The 16,839-nt window shown below is 51.2% G+C and overlaps 1 long non-coding RNA gene across 1 annotated transcript; it reads right to left on the reverse strand.

Annotated features, from left to right (window-relative positions):
* Positions 1–6,368: 6,368 nt before the first annotated feature.
* On the reverse strand, positions 6,369–16,829 carry LOC112614395. Its single transcript, XR_003117074.1, has 2 exons — positions 16,388–16,829; positions 6,369–7,032 (listed from the first exon to the last, which is right to left on the reverse strand). It is a non-coding gene; the product is annotated as an uncharacterized LOC112614395 (long non-coding RNA).
* Positions 16,830–16,839: the final 10 nt, after the last annotated feature.

Genomic DNA, 16,839 nt, shown 5'->3' on the forward strand with positions numbered 1-16,839 from the left:
CAGAGCAAGACTCTGTCTCAAAATAAACAAATAAATAAAGAAAGAAAAAGAAAAAGAAAAGACTAGGCTGGGTGTGGCGGCTCACACCTGTAATCCCAGCACTTTGGGAGGCCGAGGTGGGTGGATCACGAGGTTAAGAGATCAAGACCATCCTGGCCAACACAGTGAAACCCTGTCTCTACTAAAAATACAAAAATTAGCTGGGCGTGATGGCACACGCCTTTAGTCCCAGCTACTTGGGAGGCTGAGGTGGGAGAATTGCTTGAACCCGGGGGCTGGAGGTTGCAGTGAGCCAAGATTGCCCCCGCAGGTGGAGCTCTTGAGCGTCAGAGTGGGAGACCAGCCTAGGCAACATAGTGAGACCACGTCTTACAAAAAAATACAAAACTTAGCCAGGTGTGGTGGCACATGCCTGTGATCCCAGCTACTTTGGAGGCTAAGATGGGAGGATCACTTGAGTACAAGAAGTTGAGGCTGCAGTGAGCCATGATCACGTCACTGCACTCCAGTCTGAGTGACAGAGCAAGACCTTGTCTCAAAAAAAAAAAAAAACCATTAAAATTAAAAAATAAAATTGGCCAGGTATGGTGGCACGAACCTGTGGTCCTAGCTACTTAGAAGACTGAGGCCGGAGGATCACTTGAGTTCAGGAGTTGGAGGTTACAGTGAACTGTGATTGCACCATTGCACACCAGACCAAGAGGCTAACTCAAAAAAAAAAATTGTTTTTAATTGAAGGACAGTAAATGCACGCCCCCTTGTGGGTGCATGTTTACACTTGCTCTCCTTTTGGGACTTCCCAGGAACTTCTCACTTGGTCTTCTCTGTTCACGGGGGTTATGGCCCTACAGCTCTGTTCTCGCTCCGATCTATTGATTAGACTCCCAGAAAGCCCCAGCCCCGTGCTGAATTCCCCAAGCTGATGCATAGCTCTGCATCCCAGAGTCTGACTTGATTGCAATAAAAGAGATTCCTCCACAGGTGGTCGACATCAGTCAGAAACATCCAGACACAGAACCCACAACATTAACCATACACACACACACACACACACACGTACTGAGGGTAGTCAATCAATAGCAGTCACACTGTACGGGTAGAGCCCCTGGATGAGTGCACAGCTGACTTCCATGAGGGCAGATGGTACCCTGGGACAAGTGTGTAGAATCTTTCCACTCAAGGTCACATTAGCCACCTGGGTATAATTCAGTGGTGAAAGTAGGGCTGGCTTCATGGGCCTGAAATTTGTGCCGTCATGCAGGGTTCCATGCTCAAAAGTGTCCCATGACTGCTTTTATGCTCTGCTGTCATCATCTTGAAATTCATAATAAGATTGAATAAGGCACTCTGCATTTTCATTTTGCACTAAGTCCCACAATGTATGTCCTGGGTAAAATGTTCCAAGCCCATGGCAGAGCAGAAGACCCTCAGGGGATGAGACAGCCTTGGCTTGCATGAGCCATGATACTCAAGTTTGTGTGGAGGAGGGCGTGACAGTTGTGTCTGACAGTTTGGTTTTTTTTTTGAGATGGAGTCTCGCTCTGTCGCCCAGGCTGGAGTGCAGTGGCGCGATCTCCGCTCATTGCAAGCTCCGGCTCCCAGGTTCACCCCATTCTCCTGCCTCAGCCTCCCGAGTAGCTGGGACTACAGGCCCCCGCCACCTCTCCCGGCTAATTTTTTTTTTTTTTTTGCATTCTTAGTAGAGACGGGGTTTCACCGTGTTAGCCAGGATGGTCACATATTAACCCCTCAAAAACAATGGCTATTACTACTATGTGTCATTGATGATGATGATAAGAGTTGGCAAACTGCTCCAAAGCTGTTTTTCAAACTTCATCGCAGCCTGGTTAATTCAGGATCCACATGCCATCATTCTGCTTTGTTTCACTGGTGCATTTGCAAAGCATTTTTTATTCAAGCAGTCCCTTTGGCAACCCTCAGGAAACTCAACACATACACCCAGCCTTTTTCTTTTCTTTTTTTTTTTTTTTTTTTTTTGAGACAGAGTTTCGCTATTGTTGCCCTGGCTAGAGTGCAGTGGCATGATCTCAGCTCACTGAAGCCTCTGCCTCCTGGGTTCAAGTGATTCTCCAGCCTCAGCCTCCTGAGTAGCTGGGATTACAGGCACCCGCCACCCCACCCAGCTAATTTTTTGGCATTCTTTTTTTTTGTTGTTGTTGTTTTGTTTTGTTTTTGAGACAAAGTTTTACTTTTATCGCCCAGGCTGGAGTGCAATGGCGCGATCTCGGCTCATTGCAACTGCAACCTCTGCCTCCCAGGTTCAAGTGATTCTCCTACCTCAGCCTCCCAAGTAGCTGGGATCTCAGGCGCCTGCCACCACACCAAACTAATTTTTGTATTTTTAGTAGAGATGGGGTTTTGCCATGTTGGCCAGGCTGGTCTCAAACTCCTGACCTCTGGTAATCCGCCCACCTCAGCCTCCCAAAGTGCTGGGATTACAGGCATGAGCCACCGGGCCTGGCCCACACACCCAGTCTTTCAAACACCCACAGAGACCGGGCGCAGTGGCTTATGCCTGTAGTCCTAGCTATTCAGGAGGCTGAGGAGGGAGAATCTCTTGAGCCCAGAAGTTTGGGGTTGCAGTGAGCTATGATGTTGTCACTGTACTCCAGCCTGGGTAACAGCAAGACTCTGTCTCAAAACAACACAAAACAAAACAAAACATGCTGAGATGTTATATACTGATATGGTTTAGCTCTGTGTCCCCACCCAAATCTCATCTTGAATTGTACTCCCATAATTTCCACATGTTGTTGAGCGGACCCAGTGGGAGATAATTTGAATCATGGGGTTGGCTTTCCCCATACTGTTCTCATGGTAGTGAATAAGCCTCATGAGATCTGATGGTTTTATGAGGGGTTTCCGCTTCTGTGGAAACTTCTTCATTTTATCTTGCTGCCAGCAGGTAAGAAGCGCCCTTTGCCTCCCACCATAATTCTGAGGCCTCCCCAGCCATGTGGAACTGTAAATCCAATTAAACCTCTTTTTCTTCCCAGTCTTGGGTATGTCTTTATCAGCAGCATGAAAACAGACTAATATATATATCCTCATCCAGATATTACCGCCATTCCCCAGTTGCATCAACAGTTCATAAAGTCCTACTCCATCCCCCACCCAGCTGCCACAGATTCTCTCAAAGTTCACACAGACACACACCCTCAGGTCATCTGGCTGAGTGTGGGCAATATCTGCATGATCCCATCTGCCATATTGAAACTGGCCCAACTGTCCCCTAGAATTGACATTTATGGCTTATTTGAATAAACATAGGAATTGATCCTCCCATTCTTAAAACTTGAGAAAGTTACATTTGTCTTATCTGAGTTTTCCTGTCTTATCTCAGGAAACCAACCATCAGGCCTCCCAGGTAGTATTAAGGAGCTGAAACTTACCAGATCACTGCATCTGGACAATATGTTATCAGACACCATACCCATCATAACTGCCTAATCAGGCTGGGCACAGTGGCTCACATCTGTAATCCCAGCGCTTTGGGAGACTGAGGCAGGAGGATCACTTGAGGTCAGCAGTTTGAGACCAGCCTGGCCAACATGGTAAAACCCCATCTCCTAAAAATACAAAAATTAGCCAGGCGTGGTGGCATGCCTGTAATCCCAGCTACTTGAGAGGCTGAGGCACAAGAATCACTTGAACCCAGGAGACAGAGGTTTCAGTAAGCCGAGATCACACCACTGCACTCCAGCCTGGGTGACAAAGTAAGACTGTCTCTAAATAAATAAATAAATAACTGCCTAACCAGCCACCTGCTTCCTATCAACCAACTCCTCTTCCTTGCCCTTCCTTAATTCCTGTTTTCCTATACAAGGTCACACTTCTCCCTGCTATATAACCCCCTAATTTTTTTTTTTTTTTTGAGACAGAGTTTCGCTCTTGTTGCCCAGGCTGGAGTGCAGTGGCACGATCTCGGCTCACTGCAACCTCTGCTTCCCAGGTTCAAGCAATTCTCCCACCTCAGCCTCCCGAATAGCTGGGATTACAGGCACCTGCCACCACGCCTGGCTAATTTTTTGTATTTTTAGTAGAGATGGGGTTTCATCGTGTTGGCCAGGCTGGTCTCGAACTCCTGATCTCAGATGATCTGCCTGCCTTGGCCTCCCAAAGTGCTGGGATTACAGGCGTGAGCCACCGCGCCTGGTCTCTTTTTTTGGATACAAAGTCTGGCTCTGTAGCCTGGAGTGCAGTGGCACCATCTTGGCTCACTGCAACCTCCGCCTCCTGGGTTCAGTGATTCTCCTGCATCAGCCTCCTGAGTAGCTGGGATTATCGGCGCACACCATCACGCCTGGCTGATTTTTGTATTTTTAGTAGAGACGGGGTTTTGCCATGTTGGCCAGGCTGGTCTCAAACTCCTGACCTCGTGATCTGCCCCCCTCGGCCTCCCAAAGTGCTGGGATTACAGGCATGAGCCACCACACCTGGCCTAAACCCCTAATTTCGTTCAAAGAGACAGATTTGAGACTGATCTCTCATCTCAGCTGCAATACATGAATAAAGCCTTCTTTCCTGGCAATGCTCATTTCAGTGATTAGCTTTCTGTGTGGCGAGCAGCAGGACCTAAACCAAACCCCTAGGTCATTTCAGTCACAACATAAACACTGACTATGTTCAGGTTGTGGACTCTATATTTTTCATTTGAGCTTTTAGATTATTACAAATTAGGAATTGTACTTGTGTGTATGTGTGATTTCTGGGTAACTAGAAAGGTAAGAAGGGTTGGCATTTTGAAAGTACATTAGAAATAATCCAGTGGCTTTCTAGATTTCCAGTGAGAGCCAGTTGTTGTCATTATGTGGAAACTTAGCGAGGAAATACAGGTGATTTTGTGTCTTTGTAAGGTTTGGAGGTTGGGGGCCTTGGAAGCTCTACGAAGGCCCTGGGGTGAGCCCCTAGGGGTATAGGGCCATGGTGTAATGAGGGCTGCCTAAATCAAAGGAAAACTAACAATTCCACTGCCTCTTATGATTCAACAAATCTGGAGTTTTAGATAAGTAAATTCAGAGACAAGAGGGGGCAGGCGGAATGAAAAATGATGTCACCTGCCACTCTCAGTTTTCCTACAAGAAATCCCAGTGGAGAAGTGAATCCTGGCTCAGTAAATGAGTCACTGGCTTTATAAGCCAAGAAAGATGAAAAGCAGATTCCAGGAACTAAGCAAGGAGGAATCTTGGGGAAAGTGTTTCGTTTTAGTGTGAAACTGTCAAGTCGCTTGCTCCAGTGGAAACTCAGGGAGAGAAAAAACAGTGAGAAAGACTAGCGAAATAGCAAGGAACCAGACAGCTTGCCTGAGAGAGTCTGTGCCTCCGGGCAATTTATTAATAGAAGACTGAGATGCACCTACTATGCAAAAAACAAAACAAAACAAAACAAAAAAAACTAGGCAGCTCCAGAGAGGAAGACAATATCCCAGTTTCCAAGGCCCCCTGCCATTCATAATCCAACAGACAGTCATTGAGCATCCATCCAGTTCCTGTGGAAGGAGTGCACATGGATTGATGAATGAGGCACCACCATCCCCGGCCCCACAGAGCTCACAGCCATTGAGCAAGTCATCGCACTTGTGTTAAGTGAGAAGGAGGAAGGTTTGGGATGGGGGTCCTAGAAGGCTTCTCCAACACCTAGGGGAGGATCGTTCAGATATAAAGGTCAAGCTGAGGCTGGGCATGGTGGCTTACATCTGTAATCCCAACACTTTGAGAGGCTGAGGTGGGAGCATTGCTTGAGTGCAGTAGTTCAAGACTAGCCTGGGCAAAATAGTGAGACCTTGTCTTTACAAAAAAAAATTTTTAGAGAAATTAGCTGAGCATGCTGGCACACACCTATAGTCCCAGCTACTCAGGAAGCTGAGGCAGGAAGATCACTTAAACCCAGGAGTTCAAAGTTGCAGTGAGCCATGATCATGACACTGCACTCCAGCCTGGGTGAAAGAGTGAGACCCTTACTCAAATAATAAGGCTGAGCACAGTGGCTCATGGCTGTAATCCCAACACTTTTGGAGGCCAAGGTGGGTGGATTGCTTGAGCTCAGGAGTTCGAGATCAGCCCAGGCAACATGGTGAAACCTCATTTACGTATATATATTGCTTGGGTTCCTGGGTTCAAGTGACTCTTCTGCCTCAGCTTCCCTAGTAGCTGGGATTATAGGTATGCACCACCATGCCCAACTAATTTTTGTATTTTTAGTAGAGATGATGGGGTTTTACCATGTTGGCCAGGCTAGTCTCAAACTCCTGAGCTGGTCTCAAACTCCTGATCTCAAGTGATCCGCCAGCCTCGGCCTTCCAAAGTGCTGGGATTACAGGCATGAGCCACCACACTCACCCGTCTGTATATATTTAATTTTTTAATGAAAAATAATAATAATTAATTAAGGTCAGGCTGAATTTCCGGCAGAGGCCTGGGCCAGAGAGAACAGGGCTGCTCTGGAGACCTAAAAGGAGAAGCTGTTTGGGGAGCAGAGGTACAAGAAAAGTCTAGATGAGTTCTTTCTATTTTAGGTTATTTGTTTGATTAGCAAATTTGGTGGGGCGGAGAGGGACCATCTCCCAAGTGACAGGCAGGCTTGTTTGGCACTTTTTGTTTATTTACAAAGCAATGCAATTCCTCGGTGTTCAGGAGCTCCCTGAGAAATGGGCCAGGCTCAACTCTGAGACAGGCAGAGGGCACAGCATTAGCAAAGGCCCAGAGGGACCTCGCAGAGCAGCCTCTGGGAAGACCCAGGAGTCCCTAGGGCTGGGGAAGCGAGAGGGCGTTGAGGCCTGAAGGAAGACTGGGCTGATCTTCAGACTTCAGTCTAGTGGGGGGCAGGGTGAGTCCTGGAGAGACAGTGCCCCATGCAGCCAAGGCAGGGTGAGGGAGGTCACACCTCAGCACATTCTCTTCTGTGTGACGTTGGAGATCATTAACCTGCAGACCCTAACAGCTGCCACCACCACCTTCAGGAATTCAGGCCCTCCCTGCCTGGCATATTGGCCAGCACTCCCACAGCCCAGCCCTGTTGGAGAAGGAGGCAACTCATTAGATGTGCTGACACTGGCCCTCTTGGCTTTCTGGGACAGCCCTCGCCAGCATCCTGGGCTCTCAAGAGCCTGGGCTGGTGGTTGCCATCCACCCAGGACAGGAGCCCATCAAGTCCCTTCTGGTTGAGGCCCCTTGGGCCCTCAAGGATCCCAACTCTGCTCACGATGGCATCTGGGGGAGCACGGGAGCCCTGGAGGGGAAGGTAAGAGTCTTGGGTCCCAGACCAGCCTGGCCACTAACTCACTGTGGCGACCCTCAAGCATGTCCTTGCTCCCTCTGGAACTCAGTGACCTTTGAGATCTGGGACCCCTGAGTCTGGGAATTGGGCACAGAGTCAGGTGACTCAATCTGTACCTGGTCTTGGGGTATGGAACCCTGAGCAGAGCAGGTGGCCCTCTTGGAAGGGGAGGCAGACAAGGGCAGAGAAGGGGGTTGCACAGGGCTTTATAAGAGTGAAGGAGAGGTTCCAGACTCAGCCTGTGGTTCAGGAAGCTGTCTCAAAGGAAGTGGTGTCTTGGCTGAGACATCAAGGGTGAGCAGGAGTTAGGCAGGTGAAGGAAAGAGGAAAAGGCATTCAACTGCATGGCCCAGGCCAGGCACAGTGGCTCATGCCTGTAATCCCAGTACTTTGGGAGGCCGAGGTGGGTGGATCACATGAGGTCAGGAGTTTGAGACCAGCCTGGCCAACATGGTGAAACCCAGCCTCTACTAAAAATGTAAAAAGAATTAGCCGTGTAGTGATGCATACTTGTAGTCCCAGCTTCTCAGGATGCTGAGGCACGAGAATTGCTTGAACCTGGGAGGTGGAGGTTGCAGTGAGTGGAGATTGTGCCACTGCACTCTACCTGGGCAACAGAGCAAGACTCTGTCTCAAAAAAAAAAAAAAGGCCGGGCACGGTGGCTCAAGCCTGTAATCCCAGCACTTTGGGAGGCCGAGACGGGCGGATCACGAGGTCAGGAGATCGAGACCATCCTGGCTGACACGGTGAAACCCCGTCTCTACTAAAAAATACGAAAACTTAGCCGGGCGAGGTGGCGGGCGCCTGTAGTCCCAGCTTCTTGGGAGGCTGAGGCAGGAGAATGGCGTAAACCCGGGAGGTGGAGCTTGCAGTGAGCTGAGATCCGGCCACTGCACTCCAGCCTGGGTGACAGAGCGAGACTCCGTCTCAAAAAAAAAAAAAAAAAAAAAAAGAGGCCGGGCGCGGTGGCTCATGCCTGTAATCCCAGCACTTTGGGAGGCCAAGGCAGGCGGATCATGAGGTCAGGAGATCAAGACCATCCTGGCTAACATGGTGAAACCCCATCTCTACTAAAGATAGAAAAAATTAGCCAGGTGTGGTGGTGCGCGCCTGTAATCTCAGCTACTCAGGAGGCTGAGGCACGAGAATTGCTTGAACCTGGGAGGTGGAGGTTACAGTGAGCTGAGATCGTGCCAGTGCACTCCAGCCTAGGCGACAGAGTGAGACTCCGTATCAAAAAAAAAAAAAAAAAAAATGAGGGAAGGGGGCTGAGCTCCTGGAGGAGCCCACTGAGGTGCATGAAGGGAGATAGCCAGAGAAGCAGCTAGAAATCCTTCTCTTGGATCACAGAAGCCAAAGGACGCTTCAGAAGATGGAGAGGACCAGCTGTGCCCAACACGCCTGGAAAGGTTAAAGGAGGAGAGGACGGAGAAGTGGAGGGACAGGGAGCATTTCTCCCTCTTGAAGAAGCTTTGGCGTATGGCGTTTAATGGTAGCGGTGGGGTTCCCAAGATCCGTGATCAGGTCTGAGTGTCAGCAGAGCTGTCACACAGAACCAAACAGGTTGTGCACTGCACAGTGACTGTTGGTTCTTGAACCCAGGACTGGCCGCCAGGGGCACCTCCTTGAGCTGGCGGTATTTTGCCAAGTCCGACACTGCAGTGTAGACACTTCCCATACGGTGACGCCAAAGAAAAACTCTACTTCTTGGGAGCAGAGCCGGGCTCCGCTTGGGGATTCTCAGCCCCAGGTCGTCATCTGATGGGATCGGGGGATTTCCAGATGCCCGGTGGCCGGGTCTCTCCTACCGCAACACCCTGCAAGTCTCTGTCAGAGCAGTTCACCTAGCATTAGCAACTCACAGAAATAAACTATGCACCACACACTGCAGCCTTTGTCAGGGGGCCTGGGCTGACAGGGTCCCAGGGGAGCAGTTCATCCCTTGAGCTGGGAGAGACAAAGACGTCCCTCCCACTTGTCCCTTAGGAGAAAGGAGTCAGGAAGGAAGGAAGGACGCCCAGCCCAGACCGCGAGACACACAGTCAGTCGCCCCACCCCTTGCTCAAACCAGCAGAGCACCGCCCAGCTCACAGCTCCTCCTGGAGTCTGAGGCTGGACTAGTGGGGACAATGACAGCGACACCAGCCAGCCTCAGACGGTGTCCCCAGGGAAGAGATTGCCAAGCCTAGAAATTTACACCTCCTCAGTGCAGAGGCCAGCCTGGAGATGCCCCAATAAGTAATGGCCATGTTGCTTTTGAAAACGATGCCATGTTCATTGCAAACCATTATTGGTATGAATAAATACAAAGAATCAAATAAACCAAGTGAAAGTACAACACCTGGAGATGATGGGCATTGTGGCCCTCAGGACCCATGGATGTAGTTCTCACCTGAGGAGATTCCTGCTATGCAGGCTCTTCTGGAACTTTCTCCACTCCACCATGTTTGCTGTTGTTGTTGTTGTTGCTGTTTGAGACAGAGTCTCGCTCTGTCGCCAGACTGAAGTGCAGTGGTGCGATCTCAGCTCACTGCAACCTCTGCCTCCCGGATTCAAGCTATTTTCCTGCCTCAGTCTCCCAAGTAGCTGAGACTACAGGTGCGTGACACCACACCCAGATAATTTTTTTTTTTTTTTTTTGAGACAGAGTCTTGCTCTGTCCCCCAGGCTGGGGTGCAGTGGCGCGATCTTGGCTCACTGCAACCTCTGCCTCCCAGGTTCGAGCAATTCTCCTGCCTCAGCCTCCTGGGTAGCTGGGATTACAGGCACACATCACCATGCCTGGCTTATTTTGTATTTTTAGTAGAGACAGCGTTTCCCCATGTTGGCCAGGCTGGTCTTGAACTCCTGACCTCAGGTGATCTGTCTGCTTCAGCCTCCCAAAGTGCTGGGATCATAGGCGTGAGCCACCGTGCCTGGCCAATTTTTGTATTTTTAGTAGAGACAGGGTTTCACCATGTTGGCCAGGATGGTCTCAATCTCTTGACCTCGTGATTTGCCCGCCTCAGCCTCCCAAAGTGTTAGGATTACAGGCATGAGCCACCGCGCCCAGCATCCACCATGCTTATTATATTGAACACCTTTCCATGTTCAGTCCCTCCCACATCCCTCACTCCCTACCCTGCCCTCACCCCACTCTCCTCTCAGACCTCACCTCCTGACCTCTCCTCTAGCCCACATGACTCAACCACCGTTGGCTCATTCTCACCTCCTACCCTCCCCCCACACCCCACGTTTGCTGTTCCCTCTGCCCAGGACACTATTCCTCTGTGTTGTTCAGTGACTATTTCTTTCCTGTCATTCAGGTCTCAGCTCCAATGTCACTGCCTCAAAGAGGCCTTCCCTGACCAACCTGACTAAAGCAGCCCCTCAGACCCACCACGCCAAACCACATCACCTGGTTTGGCTTCTTCACAGCTCTCCTCTCTCCCTCTCTCTGAAATCATCTTGTTTATATGTTAACTCATTTGTTGTCAGTCTCCTTTGGCAGAGTGCAAACTCCTTGAGAGCGGGGACCTTGCCGAACTGGTCTGTCACTGTGTCCCCAGCATCCAGAATGATGCCAGGCACACAGCACATGCTCAATCCATGCCTGACATCCATTTGCAGTGGCTATGGAGCATCTCAGGCCACTGTGCACCTCCTTTAGCCCTCCATCTCGCACTGAGGGACTATGTCATCCCTCTATCCCCGATTAAACAAGCCAGTACTTTGGGAGGCCGAGGCAGGCAGATCACCTGAGGTCAGGAATTCAAGACCAGCCTGGCCAACATGGTGAAACCCCATCTCTACTAAAAATACAAAAATTAGCTGGGCATGGTGGCATGCGCCTGTAATCCCAGCTACTCGGGAGGCTGAGGTTTGAGAATCGCTTGAACCCGGGAGGCAGAGGTTGCAGTGAGCCGAGATTGCACCACTGCACTCCAGCTTGGCGACAGAGAGACAAAGCTAGGCTCTGTCAAAAAAAAAAAAAAAAAAAAACAACCCGGTAGTCAACATCTTTTGGCACAGATATTTTCCTGCGTGAACAGCTATTTCTTTGGGGTAAATTTGCTGAAATTTGGTGAAAGGGAGGTTTGCACTTGCCATCCTGATACATTCTGAAAAAACTATCCTTAAACTTTTTTTTTTTTTTTTTTTGTGAGACAGGGTCTGGCTTTGTTGCCCAGGCTGGAGTGCAGTGGCGCAATCACGGCTCACTATAGCCTCAACCTCCGGGACTGAAGCGATTCTCCCACCTCAGTCTCGAGCTGGGATTACACGCGTGTGCCACCATGACGTGCTCATTTTTGTGTTTTTAGTAGAGACTGAGTTTTACTATGTTGCCCAGGCTGGTCTCTAACTCCTGGCTGAAGCCATCCTCCCACCTGACCTCCCGAAGTGCTGAGATTACGGGTATGAGCCACTACCACACCCAGCCTACCCTTAAACATTTAAACCAATTCCTACTCTCTTGAGTGTCCACTCACACATCATGTTCATCACTGCCCATCTCAGAGGCAAAAAAAAAAAAAAAACAACCCAGTGTCTCCTGTTGTTTGTGTTTGCATTGTGTTGATTATTAACGAGATGCAGCACTTCTTCAAATTGCAATGTTAACGATTAAATGGATGGGTGCACTTAAAGCATCAGAAAGAAGTGGCTCTAGCAGGAGCCTGATGAGAGCGGTAAAGCCAGGACTTGAATGTGGGGCAGCATCTCTGGCTCTTGTCTTTTGACACACACAAAGGAAAGTAGAGTCCAGGCTGGCGCTGGAGGGGTGTGGAGGCTGGTGGTGGGTCAAGTATACCCGCAAGCCTCATACCTACCTCCTCCAAGCCTGCCTTTGCCCCACCATGCACTGAAGTGCTCCAGCAGGCCATGGTGCTTTGGGCCTTTCCTCACTTGATCTCTTGGTGACCCAGTCGACCACTGTTCCCCTCAGAAGATGTCTCCAGCTCAGACCCCTCTCTCCTCTCCCTGCCTGTCCAGCTGCCTTCTGGACACTTCCTCCTCGGTGGTCCCTAGATCCCTCAGATGCCACCTGCCCAAACTGACCATATCACCTTCCCCTTAACCAGATCCTCTAGGCCTCCCCACCTCATTAAAAAACACCACTATCCCACTATCCACCCATCACCCAGGCCCAAAGTCGCTGCCTCATCTGGGATGTCTCCCTTTCTCCAGACTCCACATCCCTTCAGTCACCAAGCTCTGCATTCTGCCTCCTGAATGTCTCTTAAATGTCTCCTTCTCTCCATCCCCACTGCCCTCACTCTGGCCCAGGCTACCATCCACTGGGCTGGAATGGCACCAGCCTCCTTAAGGCCTCCTGCCTCCCCTCATACACACACACAGTGCCTGAGTGACGTTTGCAAAGCGCAGATATGACCACAAAATCCCCCAGCCTAAAGCCCAGGCTCCCTATCACCCCAAGGGTAAAATCCTTGTTCCCCAGCCTGCCCCAAGGCCCTGCACACAATTCTCCAGCTTTTGCTCTGGTCCAGCAAAAGAGGCTGCTCCTTCCTCCTGTGGCTTAAACTCTGTTGCTCCCCCAGCCTCAGCTGCTCCTCCCAGGACCTACCCACTGTCTGCCTAGGGAGCCCCAACAACTAGTCACACTAAGGGCCCCTTCTCTGCAAAGCCCTTCCTTTTTTTTTTTTTTTTTTTTTTTTTGAGACAGAGTCCCGTTCTGTCACCCAGGCTGGAGTGCAGTGGCTGGATCTCGGCTCACTGCAAGCTCCGCCTCCCGGGTTTACGCCATTCTCCTGCCTCAGCCTCCCGAGTAGCTGGGACTACAGGCACCCGCCACCTCGCCCGGCTAGTTTTTTTTTGGTATTTTTTAGTAGAGACGGAGTTTCACTGTGTTAGCCAGGATGGTCTCGATCTCCTGACCTCATGATCCGCCCGTCTCGACCTCCCAAAGTGCTGGGATTACAGGCTTGAGCCACTGCGCCCGGCCACAAAGCTCTTCCTAACCAGCACACATGTGCACACAGACATAGTCTCACACACTCACATACACACACTCTCTTAGCATCTGGGGACTCGGGAGGTGCAGAGACTTGGACATACCTGTTCTTTTTGACTGTGAGCCCTGTGGGAAGGGACTAGGGAGATCTCACCTCTGGTCCCCTCAGGGTGGCCCAGGCACAACCGACATTCCACAAATGCTTGCTGTATATCTGGCAAATGAATGAATGATGTGGCCCCAGGCACAGTCCAGGGCAAGCTTCTATTCTATCTGTTCACAGAAAGCTGGGATGGGGGGGCGTTGCATAATAGAGAGTTGTCATCCATGGGGGCTGGAGGGTGGGGGAAGCCGCAGTTTTTCTGGGGTTTTGGACTTGAACTGCATTCCTTCCAAAAATGGAACTAGCAGCGCCATGTGTGAGGACTGGGGGTTCACTGCGGCTCTCACCACCCTCTGCTGTCTGTCCCAGGGATTTTTCTCAGGCCTGAGTCCACCCCTCTGAGAATGTGATCTCCCAGTGGTTAGAAGTGCTAATTCCCTTCTACACACACCACAGCTCCCAGGTGAGTCCCAGGCAGAGGACGGGGCTCAGGAAATGATGCCTGATTCAAACAGGGCCAAACTGACCACGACCCAGGGAGCCAAGTTGGAGCTCAGAGTCTGCCCTTCCCAACAATGTGACAGTTTCTGTGGGAAGTTCTTGCCTTCCCTGAGCTTCAGGTGTCTTCTCTGTGAAGTGGGTTTCAAGTTGTGTCCTCCCTGTGCTTAGCTCACCAAATTTTTAGGGAGAGGCCTTGAAGGCCACCAGCATCCTGTGACCCTTGGAGGGATGCTGCCCTTACCTTGAGGCCCCTTGGATGTGGGGGAAGAGCCAGGTGAACTCCCAGGTGTTCCATTTAATCACTGCAGCCCCATCTGTGCCTGGCCTGGTGGTCACAGGCCTGGCCATGGACAAGGACAATAGGCAATGATGGGTGCTCAGAGGACACAGGTTCCCTGGAGGAGGGGACATCTGAGCTGTTTTCCAAGTGAATGAGGGGGAGAAGCATCCCAGGCAGAAGGCAAGCTGGGAAAAAAAGGCAGAGGCCAGAGGGTAGAGGCTGCATCCAAGGAGCTGCAGGCTGGGAGTGTAGTAGAAGCCAGATCACAGGGGCCGCAGAATAAGTGCAAGATAAGGAGTTGAGGTCATCTGAGGCCAGATCTCCTGGGCCTCAGAGGCCCCACCACAAAGTATGGACTATCCACTGGAGTGGGTGGGCATGGTATTAGGAGGGAATTAATTCAAAAGATGTTAAGGAGAAAGAAGCAAGAGGGCTGGGCTGCTGAAGGAAGGTGAGGGCAGGAGAGGGGGATGCCAAGGGCTCACGCATTTACACGTTCAGTTATTTGCTCATTCGACAAATATTTCTTGAACTCCCACCGTGAGCCAGGGACCGTGATGATAAGGACTTCTGTGGTTCCTACCCCTACACTACTTAGAGACAACACAGTCAGGCAGGCTCAGGCCCATGAGCACACATGGTGTGCACGCTGCTGCCTGGCCATGGTGAGCAGTATGAAGGGAGTCAATAGGAAGCTGGAACAGAGGGTGTCTGCAAAGAAGGTACTCAGAGGATGCCTGGCTGAGAGGTGACTTTAGAGGGGCAGGGGCCAATTGGTGCCAGCTTTGAGAATTCCAAAGAACCCCAGTCTCTGGCTTAAATGGATGCCTGGGTAGACTGACACTTTGCAGGTATGGGGACAATCATGAGGACTGGTGAGTCAACCAGAGAGCAGCCAAGGGCTCTGGAACAGGAGAGGGCTCTGGGCACAGAGGGAAGCTTGGGACGGTCAGCAGTGAATGGATGGGAGCCCTGAGACTGGATGATATTTTAGGGTAGAGGGAATAAAGAGAAGAACTCAGCCCCTGGAAGTCATGCCCAGGTTTAAGGACTTCAGAGAAAAGGGCACTGACCGGCACAGTGGTTCATGCCTGTAATCGCAGCACTTTGAGAGGCTGAGGCGGGTGGATCACTTGAGGCCAGGAGTTGGTCAGCCTGGTCAACATGGTAAAATATACCATCTGTACCAAAAATATAAAAATTAGCCGGGCCATCTCTAGCAAAAATATAAAAATTAGAAGGTGGAGGTTGCAGTGAGTCGACTAAAATCGCGTCACTGTACTCCAGCCTGGGCAACAGAGGGAGACTCCGTCCCCACCCCCTAAAAAGAAAAACAAAAAAGAAAGAAAAGGGCACTACAAAGGAAGCCCAAGAGGAGGGGCTGGAGAATGGAGAACTGCGAGGCAGAGGTGGCTCAAGACTGTAATCCCAGCACTTTGGGAGGCTGAGGTGGGAGGATCGCTTGAGCCCAGTTAGAGACCAGTCTGAGCAACATGAAGAAACCCCATCTCTAAAAAACTGACCAAACAGGCCGGGCGCGGTGGCTCATGCCTGTAATCCCAGCACTTTGGGAGGCCAGGCGGGCGGGTCACTAGGTCAGGAGATCACCATCCTGGCTAACATGGTGAAACCCCGTCTCTACTAAAAATACAAAAAAATTAGCTGGGCGTGGTGCGGATGCCTGTAGTCCCAGCTACTCAGGAGGTTGAGGCAGGAGAATGGCATGAACCTGGGAGGTGGAGCTTGCAGTGAGCCACTGCACTACAGCCTGGGCAACAGCGAGACTCCATCTCAGAAAAAAAAAAAACACAAACCACCAAACAAAACCAACCAAACAAAACACACAAAGAAACAGCCCTCAGGACACTGGTAGCGGCGGGGTACAGATATTTAGGAACCTCTTACTGTCCCTGAAACCATTCCTGGGTAGGTCTGACATACATGAGGGGCTGTGGGAGTGCAAGGCCTGGAGAAGCCTCAGGGGTGTCCAGGTTGGAAAGGGCCAAGGGTGTCTGATTGATGGGAGGGGTGGGGAAGTGGAATTGGCCCTTTGACCCCAACATGGGGTCGACTCTCAGCCCCACCTTTACCCACTGTGTGGAGGGCCAGCATTCCAGCCCCGGCTTTGGAAAGGACTGGGTTGGCCAACACATGGCCCTGTACCTGGACCCTGCCAGCGTCCCCACCCCAAGACTGCCTGGAAACCAGTACCCAATAAGTGGGGAATGCATGACCCGGCTATGAGCCTGGACTTACCAGCCAGACAGTGGTAGAAAGGGCGGCCTGCCTCTACAGTGGAGAGGCTGAGGCTGGCTGAAATGGCAGGGCTGAAGGGCAGCGTCTGGACCCAGAAGGTGTCAGGAGGCTTCTGGACTCCCCAAGGCCTTCACCGAAACAGTCCTGGATCCTTTCCATCAACCAACCTAAGCCAGCAGTAGCAGCTCCAGGACCTGTTTCAGGTGGCCACAGACAGGGGGCCCCCAAGGTCTCCAGAGCCCGAGGGATCTGGGGAGGGGACAAGCAGGCGGGGCTCCCTGGCGCTCCCCGTTTTAGGGTCTGCGTGAGGTTCCCAGAAAGCCGCCCTCACGTCCCCAGGGTCTGCCCTCCCTGCAAGCTGGTGGGCTGCATGGGCCACCGGCCTGCCCCCTTACCCGAGAGGGCGGAGCGAGCCCTGGGCGTCTCCAGGGGTGCGGGAGCCGCGGGAGCGC

Source organism: Theropithecus gelada, chromosome 20 (genome assembly GCF_003255815.1).
Source record: "Theropithecus gelada isolate Dixy chromosome 20, Tgel_1.0, whole genome shotgun sequence".
In the NCBI taxonomy this organism is placed as follows: Eukaryota; Metazoa; Chordata; class Mammalia; order Primates; family Cercopithecidae; genus Theropithecus; species Theropithecus gelada.